This window comes from Schistocerca serialis, chromosome 8 (genome assembly GCF_023864345.2).
Source record: "Schistocerca serialis cubense isolate TAMUIC-IGC-003099 chromosome 8, iqSchSeri2.2, whole genome shotgun sequence".
NCBI lineage: Eukaryota > Metazoa > Arthropoda > Insecta > Orthoptera > Acrididae > Schistocerca > Schistocerca serialis.
This window is the reverse complement of record NC_064645.1, coordinates 393,133,630-393,149,484: the sequence shown is the minus strand read 5'-3', so window position 1 is coordinate 393,149,484 and position 15,855 is coordinate 393,133,630.

The window sequence follows — 15,855 nt, the reverse complement described above, 5'->3', positions numbered from 1 at the left end:
CTGACGACATCTGGTAGCTCCTCGGTGCCAGTGATGGCAGTATGTGGGTTAGGAGAAGGCCAGTTAATGGCCTGCAACCAGTCTTTCAACGCGCTTTAGTTATGGTCTGGGTGCAATTTTGTATGACAGCAGGAGCGCTGTCGTGATCACCCCACACAGTTTGCTGCAAATTTGTAGGTCAGTCTGGTGATTCGACCTGTTGTGCTGCCATTCATGAATACCGTTTCAGGCGGCACAGTGTGACGACATGTTACCTCTGCCTGTTCGATCACAGATCTGTCCGCAACTGAGCACATGTGGGATATCATCGGACCACAGCACCACCATCATCCACAACCAGCATTAACTGTCCCTGTATTGACCGACTAAGTGCAACAGGCATGGAACTCCATCCCACAAACTAAGAACTGGCCCCTGTAAAACATAATGCTTGTGCGTTTGCATGTTTGCATCCAACATTCTGGCGGTTACACCGTTTATTAACGTATCAGCAGTTCACATTTGCAATGGCTTATCTCGCGCTTACGATAACCTGCGATCTTGCAAAGCCAATAGCTTACTTTTCTCACCTAGACAAATTAATTCCCGGAATTTCATTACTGTACATTAGTTATTTTTGACGCTGAGATTTTTCTTTTCCTTCGGTATATAGATAATAGGACTGTTGATATTTTTAAAAATATCTTTGGACAAATTATCAGTATTAAAAATAAATCATTAGTTGCTCTCGATAATGGAAAGAAAGCGTCGATGTATCGAAGGAAAATATATCTTCGTACTGGCCTATAAAAATATCGGCTGCATAGTGTCAATATACTGCCACTTTAGGAGCTGCATATTTAAGTACTGGTTTATTAGTAGATATTCTGTGCGTCAACAAGCTAGCAGTCTACTTATGCTCCTTAGAGCAACACTCGAAAGGCAAAGGAGGCACGTTCAGGATTGGTGATAACTACTTTACTAACAATGGTAAGCGCACGTAAGTGACACAATAAAAGGTGTCCGATAGGTCCGTCGTCCGATTTCGTCACATATAGGATTTATCGGGAACGCTCTTCGTCGACTTCCCAATTTTTTTTCATTTCTGCCAACGCCAGCGACCTAGCAGTTGTAGTTTCAAAACCGCATGATGAAGCTAAACGTTGCATTTTCTGTCGGTACCGCCGGGCGCCTATTACGTCAGCATATCCCGTCACACCTCTCCGCCCACCACAAAGACGAATCTTGCCATTCAGATTTTTGTTCAAAATTTTCAGTGACTGGTTTTGAAGAATGCCTGTGTGAAGAAATAGCGCAATAATTGCGTAAAATTTTATTTTTAACGCAACTTGTGAGCTATTTCTTTACATCGGAAATCTTCACACTCCCACCTCCCAGTGCAACCGGACTTCTTCTTTAGCGTCGCCTATACTTGCTTCACACATTCAAAGAGAAAGATCGGACGTGAAGAAATCTCAAGAAGTAGTGACACTTTCACACAATGAAAGTGAAATTATGTACTACTACAATTTCAAAAGAACAACTTTAAATACTCACTGAAAATTGTGAAGAAATATAATAGGAAATAAAAATTTCGTCACACGGTATCGTCTTTCTGATATCGATATATGGGGAGAGAAAAGATATTGCCTACACATATCGATATTTTATGGAAAAAATGTCAATATATCAATACTTTATCAGAAGCCATAATTAGGTAAACCAGTGATCATTGACTAACTTCACAGTAAGTTCTGTTGTTTCTTTCTGTTCTTCTTGTTTAATCTTTAATTACCCTTGGGTCACGCAATGAAACAGAACTTGACCCTAGTGTGGTCAGAAGGAGACAGCAGACTCCATTAACATACTATAAAATCAGTAAGATTCATTTATTGTCTTTATTCAGTCATAATCGCCTCAGGAAGTGTGATACAGCTGAAGGTTTTTTGGTCGGTGGACGGCCGTCGACCAGGTGGGTAATGAATACGGCGATTTGATGTTCTGTGCCGTGCGAAGAACAGCCGACACCGCTGTCCTTTTCTCAGCGATTTACATGCGACCAAATAAAAAAACCAACAAAGCTTTGTAGTTTTTCTTTATACACTATATTGTATGATAAAATCATTATACCGTACCATATACCACGCAGGCGACAATATATCGGTGATACAGCACAAATTTCGTATGACCACTCGATATAGAAAGCAAAGCAATATAAATAGTTCTAAAAAAATGTCCCCCACGAGCATCACTTATTCAGGATTCCAAACTGACGACAATATTAATCTTCCACCATTTTTCCTTATCTCAAGATACTCAAATCAAATTCCTTTACTGAATGTTTCACTTTGTCCGTACATGTTTTGCATAATATGTACATACCAGGGTTGGCAATTTAATAGCGGCAGTTATTTATTTAAGCTGATGCAAAATAGTTACATGCTTTAACTTTTACAATCTTCCAGAGTAGTCTCCAGCATTGTGAATAAGGCGTTGAAGCGATATAGACATCGCAGTGTTTCTTTGTCAGTGCCAGATTTGTTGATGCAGTAGTTCTTGTGGAGTGATACATTGCCTGAAAGACCTCTGTAACAGTTCTCAAGTGAATGCGAAGACGTATTTCCGTCACCTCAGAATCAAGTCGAAGCCACAAAGGCTTAGTTCCACTAAATAGGGACTGTGAACACCACTTTCCAACACTATCGATCGAACAAACCACTCTCAGCTCGTGCTCTTGAGCATTGCCTGCAAAATGATCATTAAGTTCCGCCGAAACTGTCACCGCTTCTTTCTCAAATCTGCCAGTTGACGGTCCGACTTTGGGGAACGGTATGCGTTACGATAAGACCAGCACAGTCATAGGGGAGAATCACCATAACTTCTACTTTGCTGAGGTTGTGACGATGACTCGATTCGTGGCTTTATAGTGGTCCGTAAAGAAGCCTTTCGTCTGGTCGACGTTTCATGTATTCTTCGGGCGATTGGAGCCACTTTTTATCCAGCATAAGAAACCGTAAGAAAGAATAAGAAACCACCTCGTTCCCGTTCGTAGCGTTCGACGTAGGTACGAACATTACAGTGTCGTAGCCACTGCTGCGTTCCTGCGAAGTCCCGTCTTCATGCAATTCTTCTCATTCCTAAGGTTCCTTTGGAATATTACGCACAACAGTATGAGCTAATCATGTCTCTCAGGCCAGGTGAAGTATCTTTTAGCGTCTGTCATTGTCCAGTAACTCCTTCATTGACGTAGGAATGACCTGACCGATAAATATCTGCCACATTTCACCATCCCTCGTAAAAAGCTGTTACCTAGTTTGTCACTGTTCTGTAAGCCATGCAGATTCCCTGCAAACCTCCTAAGGATATGGATGACTATTTCGCGCTCTAGCACATTCCATTTTCCTCCAACTAGGTTTTACTTCATCAGAAAACTTCGTGAGAGCATTGAACCGTCCGCCACCCAAGGCTGTGTTCTTCTCGTAACCGTAAAATTGGAAAGGAGCGTTTGGTGTCATTGGCCTGGAGGTCCCTTGTGGGGCAGGTCCGGCCGCCTTTGCGCAGGTAATTTTACATTCGACGCCACACTGGACGAGCTGCGCCGGATGGGGATGAAATGATGACGAAGACAACACAACACCCAGTCCCTGAGCGGAGAAAGTCTCCGACCCAGCCAGGAACCGAACCCGGGTCCGTAGGACGGCAATCCCTCACGCTGACCACTCTGCTATCGGGGCAGAGACTCATAACGGTGCATAAGCGTGACATGTGAAGTGGGCGTTCATTCCTGCTGAGGTGAGGTAATTGTCTGTAACTAGCTTGTGGTAAAAGTGACATTATTTGGTACTTTTTTGTTGCGTCTCCACGGCAAACCCTCGCATTGTAAAACTTCAACTGTCCTACCACAAGTCATCGGACTACACCAGACGCTGCGTTACAATTTCTCTTCCCCCCCCCCCCCCCCCCCTCCCTGCTTCAAGCTCTATCTCTGTCTCTCTCTCTCACTCTATCTCCTCTCTATCTTACCACCTCTTCGCGTTGCACAGCCATATATTTCTCTGACAAATGCACGCACGTATTTTACGTACGAGTAATCCAGTGAATGAGCAAATGGCGCCAAGTCGCTCACTTCTCCCTCCATCCCCCTCCCCCCGGTGGACTCTGAGAAGCTCGGTGCTTTTGACATATTGCCAGCCTGATAAGGAATGCTGCCCTTTGCACTTTCGCGTTGGCTTTCCGTTTGCTCTTCCGAGTGATCGGCCGAGACCAGACGTGGGAATTTCACCTTTGATCGTGCAACCAGTGACGATGCGTCTGCGATTCGCATCCTCTGCTGACCTTGCTCCACCAGATAACCACACAAATGGGAAAAAACCTCCACACGGTTCCTTTGCTGTGCCGTAGGAAGAGCGATTCCGACGCTGCAGACTCCGTCTGCCACTACGCAAGTACTGACCACACAGGTCCCCCCCCCCCCCCCCCCCCTAGCCCATTACATTCCTAAGGCAGTACACACAAGCACCGGTCGCTGTTAACAGCTCCTCTATCTGCCGTTTGCAGGGATTTGTCGGCTCTGTGCACAAACCTTAGCCGTCTTCGCCCTCGCACACGCATACTCTCGCTCTGTAATGGGGCATTTGCGTGCTAAAATTACTCTCATACTGCTCTCGCGTGCGCTGTAGAGTATCGAAGCCAAGTAAACAAGGTACAACATTAGCCACGACCCTGCTGCCAGCAAATAGCCCGAAGAACTACGACGCGGAACGCACGCTATTCCTTCAAACGAAATGCTTTTCCTACTCTCGCTGTGCTTTCCTACGTCAGCTTGTAAACAAAAAAGGGAAATATACGCATAATTATAAAATTTTGTTTCAGCCGTACTCTGCAAGATTTCATTTTTCTTCTTTCCTCTAAGTTTAGTATACCTGGAAATCGGTAATCTTTATTTTCTTCCTTTCCTCTTCATTTTCATATTTGTTGCTTTCTTTTCCGATTTGACAACTCTGCACCACGTGATAGTTTCATTTCGTACGCATCCGCTCTTTTATGTCCCTTTAACAATCCTTCGTCTTTCCACAACGTCTCTCTCTCTTTCTTCAAAACACTTCACAACTGTTCGTTTATTACTCCTGTATTGGAATCTTTCGAAGTACAGCACTTCCCATCTGAAAATATATCTCTCTGCTGTTTCTTCTTGTTTCATATAGTGTATTTATAAACCTGTTTTACTTCTCGGTTCCAGCTTCTTTTTAATTTACACTGTCTGACAAAAGCCATCGTAGAATGATTAATTTCGTACACGTATGCACCAACCGCGGGTATGTAACTTCTAACACCAGCAATTCTCTGTGACAGGTTGGACGGCCATTAGAGTGTATTACAGTTGTTTGTGTTTAGTGTTCTTACCAGACCTGTTAAGCTGTTTAAGGGCTGTGAACTGCGTCAGATGATGAGTGATCAATGTGAAAGATTAGGAGGTGCCGTGTACGCGAGTGAGGCAGGTTTTATTAGCACATGAAAGGGTTTCAAACGTGCTTCACAGTGGGTCTTCATTCCGCCAACCATTGTGGGTGTGCATTCGACCGAAGGTGATTTGTGGGGCATTTGGATGTTACAGTGAGCCGATGTTGGACTTTATTGGAATGTGAGGGCAAGCATACTCCTCGTCAAGGTACCGGTCAAGCAAGTCTGACTACAACAAGGATGGCTCGCCGTACTGTGCAAAAAAGACTCTTAACCTTTTCATATCTGCACTGCCACCAGAAAACAGGCAATGCAGTCCCAGTAACATTCTGTCTAATCCTGCGCCATTGATCGGAGACTAGCAACAGATGTACAAGGCAATTTCTATCCCAAGAGTAGACTGCCTTCAACAGCGAAACACAACCGGGTGCTTATGGAGTGCAACCGAGGCCGAGGAGCATGGACTGCTGACGAATGGTGTTGCATTGTGTTCAGCGATGATTCATGGTTCTGCGCTGCCCCGATATCCATCATCGGCGAGAAAACCTGGGCAGAAGTTCCGTTCTTGAAGGGTTTTGGAGACGCACAGTTATCTTACTCTTGACGTCATGGTGTCTGCAGCTATTGTGTATGACTTAAGCTCACACCTTGCAGTGACTAAGGCAGTTTTGATGGTAAACTGAAAGACGCAGACGTCGTGCGACAACACGTCTTACATCTCATGCAACACTGTCGCGGTGCTATTTTTCAACAGGATACTGTCCGTTCCGCACGTGGTGTGTGTCTCCATGAACTGTGTACGTGATTTTGGGATACTCTGATGGCCAGCAGAGATCCCCAGATACGTTGCCAATAGAACATGTGTGGGACCAGTTTCGATGTCAGCTCTTAAACCTAACTAACCTAAGGACATCACACACATCCATGCCCGAGGCAGGATTCGAACCTACGACCGTAGCAGTCGCGCGGTTCCGGACTGACCGCCTAGAACCGCATGGCCACCGCGGCCGGCCAGTAATCAAAACTTGCTGGACATTTCCCAATGACATAGAATCATGAAATTTGACAAGAAACCAAGTTTCACACTGTAACCAAAGGAAAAAATCCGAAAATTAATAGTAATTATGTCACACGAAATTAAAATTCTCATTTGTTATCGGCCTGCCGGTCTGTATGTCAGTTCGCCTTTTAAGAGCCCCTTTTCTAACTAACTGATAGACGTAACTGTTGAAATTATGTCACGTTCTAATGTCTATGCCCCTTGGCGGCACAATAAAGTTCCATTCTAAGTCAGTGGAATCAAAAGATAGTCATCTATGTCACATATTTTGATGCTCGCAGACTCTGTCATCAAAACCCATAGGGTACTTCTCGTTGAGTTATAATCATGAAATTTCACAACAAGTAAGGTTTGACAATACAACGAATGGAAAAATTTTAAATTTATTAATTTTTAATTACATCACACCAAAGAAAAATATTTTGTTATTTGTTATCAAACTGTCTGTCTATCTGTGTGTGAAGACCCCTTTTTCTCAGGAACACTTATATTATTAAATTACGAGGTGCTTTCAAGTTCTAAGGTCTCCGATTTTTTTTCTAATTAACTACTCACCCGAAATCGATGAAACTGTCGTTACTTCTCGACGTAATCGCCCTGCAGACGTACACATTTTTCACAACGCTGACGCCATGATTCCATGGCAGCGGCGAAGGCTTCTTTAGCAGTCTGTTTTAACCACTGGAAAATCGCTAAGGCAATAGCAGCACGGCTGGTGAATGTGCGGCCACGGAGAGTGTCTTTCATTGTTGGAAAAAGCCAAAAGTCACTAGGAGCCAGGTCAGGTGAGTAGGGAGCATGAGGAATCATTTCAAAGTTGTTATCACGAAGAAACTGTTGCGTAACGTTAGCTCGAAGTGCGGGTGCGTTGTCTTTGTGAAACAGCACACGCACAGCCCTTCCCGGACGTTTTTGTTGCAGTGCAGGAAGGAATTTGTTCTTCAAAACATTTTCGTAGGATGCACCTGTTACCGTAGTGCCCTTTGGAACGCAATGGGTAAGGATTACGCCCTCGCTGTCCCAGAACATGGACACCACTGGCGGTTACCCGAAATTTTTTTGGTGGCGGTGAATTTGTGTGCTTCCATTGAGCTGACTGGCGCTTTGTTTCTGGATTGAAAACTGGCATCCACGTCTCATCAATTGTCACAACCGACGAAAAGAAAGTCCCATTCATGCTGTCGTTGCGCGTCAACATTGCTTGGCAACATGCCACACGGGTAGCCATGTGGTCGTCCGTCAGCATTCGTGGCACCCACCTGGATGACACTTTTCGCATTTTCAGGTCGTCATGCAGGATTGTGTGCACAGAACCCACAGGAATGCCAACTCTGGAGGCGATCTGTTCAACAGTCATCCGGCGATCCCCGAAAACAATTCTCTCCACTTTCTCGATCATGTCGTCAGACCGGCTTGAGCGAGCCCGAGGTTGTTTCGGTTTGTTGTCACACGATGTTCTGCCTTCATTAAACTGTCGCACCCACGAACGCACTTTCGACACATCCATAACTCCATCACCATATGTCTCCTTCAACTGTCGATGAATTTCAATTGGTTTCACAACACGCAAATTCAGAAAACGAATGATTGCATACTGTTCAAGTAAGGAAAACGTCGTCATTTTAAGTATTTAAAACAATTCTCATTCTCGCCGCTGGCGGTAAAATTCCATCTGCCGTACGGTGCTGTCATCTCTGGGACGTATTGACAATGAACGCGGCCTCATTTTAAAACAATGCGCATGTTTCTATCTCTTTCCAGTCTGGAGAAAAAAAATCGGAGGCTTTAGAACTTGAATGAACCTCGTATATTTATGACAAATGCGAAGGCGGTATAATAAACGTTATCTTGTAAGTCAATGGACACAAAATACAAGGCCATTTAAGTCACGTATTCTACTTAACTCACTCAGCAAATACTATAGGGTACTACCCATTGACGCAGACTCAGGAACTTTGGCAAGAAGAGTTATTTCACAATACAAGTATAGGAAAAAAAATGAAAATTATTAATTAGTCACTATATCATAAGACAAAATTTCCCTTTTGTAATTTGTTATCCGACTTTGAATTTGATATCAACACATTCTCGAAAGGTTTGGAATCCATGGGACTGATTTCTTGCCATTATCAATATTGATAACAGGCAAAAATCGTCGAAATCTTCGATTGGCGGAATGGGTGAACTGTCTATATACATAATGAACTTCGTACGGAACTCTAAGTGCAATAGTCGTATTCGCATCTGGGGAATTTTTTTCTGTTATTTGTAGTCTATTTAATCTGTAATTCAGTGCTGGTCATCCACTTCCATAGGGGCATTCTGCATTCATTGCGGTGTTTTAAAGCATTATTTTTGCTCTTCTTGATTTGTACCTTTTTACTGTAAATATTTTTGGCAATTCTATATGTAATATTCATTTACTGTATTCTCATAATCATGACAGCTTGCTCTTTTTAATTTTTATAACTATCTCTTACAGGTACTTACACTTTTTGACCTTCATATGAAAACAGTGACTTTCGGTAGACAGAGTTGGGAGGAAACACAGATTCTGGGAAGTGGAACCTACTGAACTACTAGTGGTCATAAAGGAAATAGTTTCAAACAATTCATTTCAGACTCAAAAGCCCGACATAAATACAACATTAGTAAAGAGATACACAGTGTTCTACCACATAACTGTCAGTCCCCATAACTTTTAATGAATTCCCACTAATATTTCACCATGCAGACTGAATGGGAGAGTACTAAAGCTTACTTCATTTTGTGTGCACACAAATACAGTCATATTAAACTAGCAACCCACACAAACATGAAAACCAACTCATAATTAAACATGAATAAAACTCATTTATGCATATTTTCATAAAAAAGCTGAAATTGTCTTTAAACAAATGAACTTAGAATAAATTATTACTGTTACTACAATGCAGAATAATCAATAAGGACTTTTATTAACGGGCTCAAGCCCAAACACAATTTTCATATACATATACATTCTGCCTTCAGCCTTAACCAATACAATAAATAATTAATCTGGCTTCTTAACATTTCGTCAGAAAGGAACCCAAGTAATTTCGTAGAATGAGAAAGAAGTAGCAGATAAAATATTAGCGTTATTGCTAGATGTGTCAGTGGAATGTGTGGTGTTGTATACGACCGACTGTGCGGACAGCGTACATGGAGAGTACAGTGATGACGATATGTGTTTAACAGACGAAATTGATATTAAAACAGATGTCGCACCATGTAGATCATTACCCTTGTCCGACAGGGAGCCACAGATACTGCCTCCAATGAAACGTAGTAAAGAACAAGAGTTGTCCAAGGAAAGGGTTCTTAATGTAATTACGTACGTAGAAGGTCATCCGCGGCATAATAAAGAGACATTTATGAACATATTTTGAATAATTCCGCAGCAATATGACCGTGTAGTGCATAAGAAAAACTACGGTGACAACGCATTTGTTACAAAAACGTGTTTTCGCGTTTCAGTGATGCTCGATATAATTTACAGGATGTGCGTGATAGTAAATACCTACGTCATGCACTTCAAATAACGCGCGACATAGATTACAGAGATTTCAAGGGAAAAAGTGGATGGTTTCATAACTTCAAACAGTGCTACAGTACTGGTGAAAGGGTACAGTACCGCCCGACATTGAAAATAGGTACAACATACTTCATTATTATTGTCAGAAGAACACATTTTTTTTTGTAAAATAACTCAATTTCAATTAATACAGCGAAGCCGGATATCAGTGTGGGAAAGAATGACAATTTATTTATTTTATTGATCACATGTGCACTCCCACAAAATAAATCCCTACATCCAGTTTGGTGAGATCTGTGAAATGAATGAATGTATGGTCGTCTGCTAACCGCAGATAGTGAATGTGGATATATGATCATCTTTGAGTCGATCCTTTGGCCACCTTTGGTGGGACCAAAGAGATGAAATTTGCCTGAGCTTTGAGCGCCTGAAATGTGGCTGACCAATACGGTAAGAAGGTGCTCCCCCCACTTCGACAGAGGTGTGAGAGAACCTAAAAGAAAGGCCATGTTTCGGCACTCTGCCGCTGGATCTTGTGCTGTTAAGACCTGTTTTAGTTGTGCTCCGTAATGACGAAAGCGTGGAGACATGGTATGCATGTGGAATATTTAAGAGTAGTTTGAAATAATAATTTCTCTATTTCAGGAACTTTTGTGGGGAGAATTAAATGTCAGGCCGGTAATATTAAAGGGATTGTAGTAATCTTCGGAAGTGACCAACGGTCACAATGAAACCACGTGTAGCAATAAGTTGAAATACTTCCGTGTGCTTAAGTTAAGCTGAATTACTAGCGTGTGTACAATAAGTTGAAATATTTAAGAAATAGCGTGTGTACCGTAAGTTGAAATATTTAAGAAATGGCGTGTGCAGGAGTTGAAATTAGAGACGAGTACTTCCACGTGGTGAGTACTGTGTGAGTCTCAATCTGTGTATGAGACAAAGGATAAAGAGAAGTACTCGTCCATGGTATCAGTTGAGGACTCGCTTGTGTGATGTTCTTAATGTTACTTTGCGTGATATGATTCCGTGTGACGCTAGATTTAAACTCTGAGAGAGAATCAAGGTGAGTCGGCCGTCTATCCAGCAACGCCACTTGGCTTGCATTGCACAGGAAGACGTGGAAATATCTCCAGAGTTCAAAGTAGGAAAGTAGAATTACAAAGTGGGGCAGTGTCGTGTGAAACTGGGATAAATATTAATTGAAGTGGGAAAGCTGAAAGTGATAATGTTGTGACTATTCTCTGCGTAGTATTTCATGTTGTAGTGTGGTGTATGTCATGTAATTTGGGTATGTGTGGTTTGCATGGGAGAGTAGCGAGGTAGTTTCAAAAGATTAGTGGGTTATGCTTGTTCCTTCGGTACCGCTCGGTCTGGAGGAAAGTTTAGTGATGATGATTGTGAGAGTTGAAGTGTGAGGTATAATAAAAGATCCACCATCCTATCCAGAAAGTGCACTGTAGCGTTAAAAGTAATTACGAGACCATAATATAGAGATTCACCATTGTAAAGCCATGCCCACTGGGCGGAATTTCTTATGTGTTATTGTTGTAGGTTGTAGAATTTGTGTGTTTAGGTTAGAGAATTTATCGGAATAAATAAGATAGTGAAAAGAAAAAGATTGGTGGACTTTTACTTCGAATTGTATGTTGTCATAATGTCCCGAATTTATAATGTGTGCGGTGGCCACGTGTTGACAAAAGCCGTTAAATAAAAGACAAAAAAGAAAATGTGGTATTGCCAGTGCGTAGTGTACAGTCAGAGTTCTGTAAATTATTGATAGTCAGATGCGTGTTTCCGTTGCGTATTAATCATATAGGAGGATAACTTGTAACTTAAATTGTGAGTACGAGAGTTCATGTTACTCGATAAATTAAGAATGAATCCACTCGCTTGGCAGACCACTCATCTTGCAGGCCTGACTGCTTGATGCCACAGTATGAGCAAGGCACGTGGGTGCCTCTCACTGGAAGACGTAAGATAACGAAATTTCAAACAAATCGTGAATTTGAAGCTGCACAGAATACTACGGAAGCGGCTTGAAAATTTTAGATGAGATAACCAAACTTAACCAATCGTTCAGTAAGGAATTTGCTTTCAGCTCTGGCCAGTAACATTATAAAGAGGAAATACATATGAAAAGAATCTAGGAAAAGAGGTGCCAAGAGAGTTGCATCAAGGTCAACCAACATCAATGCCGTAACACATTTCTGTACAATAATTCCGGCTCTTAACCAGGGCCGGCCGGGGTGGCCGAGCGGTTCTAGACGCTACAGTCTGGAACTGCGAGACCGCTACGGTCGCCGGTTCGAATCCTACCTCGGGCATGGATGTGTGTGATGTCCTTAGGTTAGTTAGGTTTAAGTAGTTCTAAGTTCTAGGGGACTGATGACCGCAGAAGTTAAGTCCCATAGTGCTCAGAGCCATCTTAAGCAGGATGGTAAATTTCCTGGAGAGTTATTGTGCTGCGAGAAGTTGGAGGTACTCTGCCACCTGCGACACTTTCTTGTGTGCGTGATCTTGCTAGGGCAGTAGGGAATTAAGTCACACTAAACAAGAGTGGAAAAATGAGCGGAAGAGAATCAGAAATATGGTATGAGCACTGTTTGGGTAATAGGTGATCAAAATAATTTTCTTTTGGTTAGTTTCTGGTCTCTGAGAGCAGACTATCGCTCCTGAGAAGTTTGCGACATTGTAATTCATACCACCTGGAACCACTGGACAACCTGTGGATGCTTGTTTTTTCCATGCCTATAAAGCATATTCTCGCACTACCTGAAGCTACAGCTGAAACAATAGCCAGTTTCAAGATCCACGACAGGCTGTTTTGCATTCGGTTGCATCCCATCACTTTCCATCATTTGTTATCACCCTATTACACCGGTATGATTCTACATGCACTCTTTAAGAGGGGATAGCTAGCTGAACGTCCTGCACGATTTGTAACTGCCAAGGAGTTCACTTTCGATCTTGATGGTAGAAACGTTTGTAATTACTGTCGCTCGCCATTTTTCATTCGGTGTTCATGGTGCAAATTAATGGTTTGTTTTCAACATACCTTAAATATCGGCGATGTCCACGCCGATGATCTCTGCAGCCCCCGGTCACTCATTCTCATGGTGTGTCATTAGCAGCTAATGTTTTCCTGTGATTATGTTAACACAACACTTCCAAATCAGCACTACTGAAGACTGAACTTGGGACCTCGCACTTAACGTGTCAGTTTAGATTAGCTGTTTGGCTTCCACGTGCCACATTTTAAGAGCTGACAAGTTGTTCAGAGGAAATACACATTAATGACTCACTCGTGTCACATCTACTTGATGGTTATAACCGAGCTAAAAACGAATTATTCCTAATAGATATATTTATTAGTCTGTAGATGAAGTAAACGCTGAAGCAACTTTGTTCAGTTTACTGTCTTCAGTGACCAATGAAAATATATGTAGTTATATCCCTGGCAAACTGCCTACGTGAACCACACATTTTATGTCTTTCATAACAGTAGAATGACGGCTCGACCATAGCTTTCAAGGAGAGATCTCCAGCGGTGCGATCAATTTTTTCAAATTATCTATACGTCGATGTAGGTTAAGATCGCAGGTATCACACACACTGCAGCCATTCACCCTGATGGGCCCTGACTGGATAAAGTTACTTTGTTTGACACTGGTGATTGTGACACAAAATTCCGAATTTTGTTTTCGTCAATTACTCGAAAACAAGAGCCCAAGAGGGTGAATGGTTGCAGTGTGTGGTACCTGGGATCTTAACTTACGTACGCGTAGTTTCAAAAAGTCGATCGCACTGCTGGCGACCTCTCCTCGTTAGCATAATGGATAATGTGACACGCTGTAAGGCGGGTGTGCTTAATGAGTTTTACTGTAATCCAAAAAAATTAAACAACTTAATCTGGAAAATCAGTATGTAATGCACATAATAAAATCGATCCCTCTAAAATTTACTCAGTATCGTGTGCACCGAGTTCTAAGGCCCAGTACAATAAACTGATAAAATACCGTGTGCAAATAAACAATGAAATAAATTTTCCTTAACTCTAGAGTCGCAACAGATGTAATCTTGGTATTCTGTTCTGTCTACAATAGTCATAGAAAATATTCAGTCTGTGCACGGCGAAGTGCAACGCCGCCTGTCATATACCTTCATACAAATAATAGTAGTAGATCAGCTGATAAATGAACAGTCTTGCAAATGTTCATTGAAAATAGTGGATTGGCTTAGCGCTGTGCAATGCTGTCCGCATTGAAACTGTTACAAATATTAATAGTTCTCTGATACTAGCACATTAATATTTTTCTGATACTGAGTGAAAAATAATTTCTCTTAGGAAAATATTGATTGGATTTAAATAAACACGAAATGGAAGAGGATAAGGTACTAACAGAGGGATATGCCCGGACCGAATGCTTCAGTTTGAAAACTATATTCAAAATAAAGTTTCTCCTTCACAAAATCTGGTATGAAACATTTTACATTAACTTCAAAAGCGCTACAACTGTCACTTACCGTGGTAATTAAAAACACTTGGATTGTTACATAAGAAGAAGTATAACATTGTTTGACAAAATGGATCCAAAACTATAGCTTCTCTGTTTCAGAATTACAAAAACACAAGATATTACAAAAAGGGTACACCTAATCAACCTATACATTAAATATGATGGGAAATACCTGATTCCTGCATTCAAGGGTCAATATTGTAAAGTTGAGCGAAATCCATATGTCGCATACCTGCATACTTAATATTAAATATACAAAATTTCATTAGCTTACAAATTTGTTCCAGTTGCTTTCCCTTTGAGTTACAGTATCATTTCATTACTCCTCTCTAATTGCCATTGACAATTGTCAATATTAGTTAACGATCAGTATAGTTTCAGTTCTTGATAATCTCATAGCCTCACAAATTAATAATACACACTTTACACCTTTGTAGAAACAACTACGACCTAACATTTACTGGCTTGGTGTAAGCACAAACAATATCATTCATCACTTCATTTGATAAAAACTGTATTATGCTGCGTCCGTAGACCAACAACTATATTCTCACAGCCAGACACTAGCTTTAAGTCTTACATATTACCTATAACAGAGGGCAACGGCAACTGCTACTGCGGTCCGCGCGCTCCCATTAACGATCGATTCTGCCACTCAGGCAACATCTTCGGTTCAGTGGTGTCAAAAATACAATTTCTTCTACATATGACAACCGTTACAGGTCATTTTTCATGAATTATGTTACAAAATCGTGCTCCACGTACAAGTGGACCCCTCACAACGGTGGTAAAGCATTTTTTAAACATCGTGCTTACAGTGCACACGAGGAAAGTCCGAAGTAATGCTAAGAGACAGGAAGCCCAAAGAAATGCTTTCAGGGTGTTACTGAACAAACGACTCCCTCTCTCACCGACACACACACACACACACACACACACACACACACACACACACACACACACACACACACTTACTCTCATGGAAAACACACACTCACACACTTACTCTCATGGAAAACATCGTTCCAGTTCTCGGGTCTGACGTTGGTTTTCAGGCCCAGATCTCATTACATGAAATAAAAAGTACGAGGGCGAGTTAAATGAAAAACTTTAATTTATAATAACAAATAGAAATTTCGTGCCCTTATCCTGTAAGTTGGTAAGCGTGCTACAAACAGCGTGCAGAATGGCCTGTAGGTGGCAACATAGTGCAGATGCACACACACCGTCGCAGTATCAGTATAAAGATGGCCGCCCAACTTGCGACTTCCACCAGGAAAGAA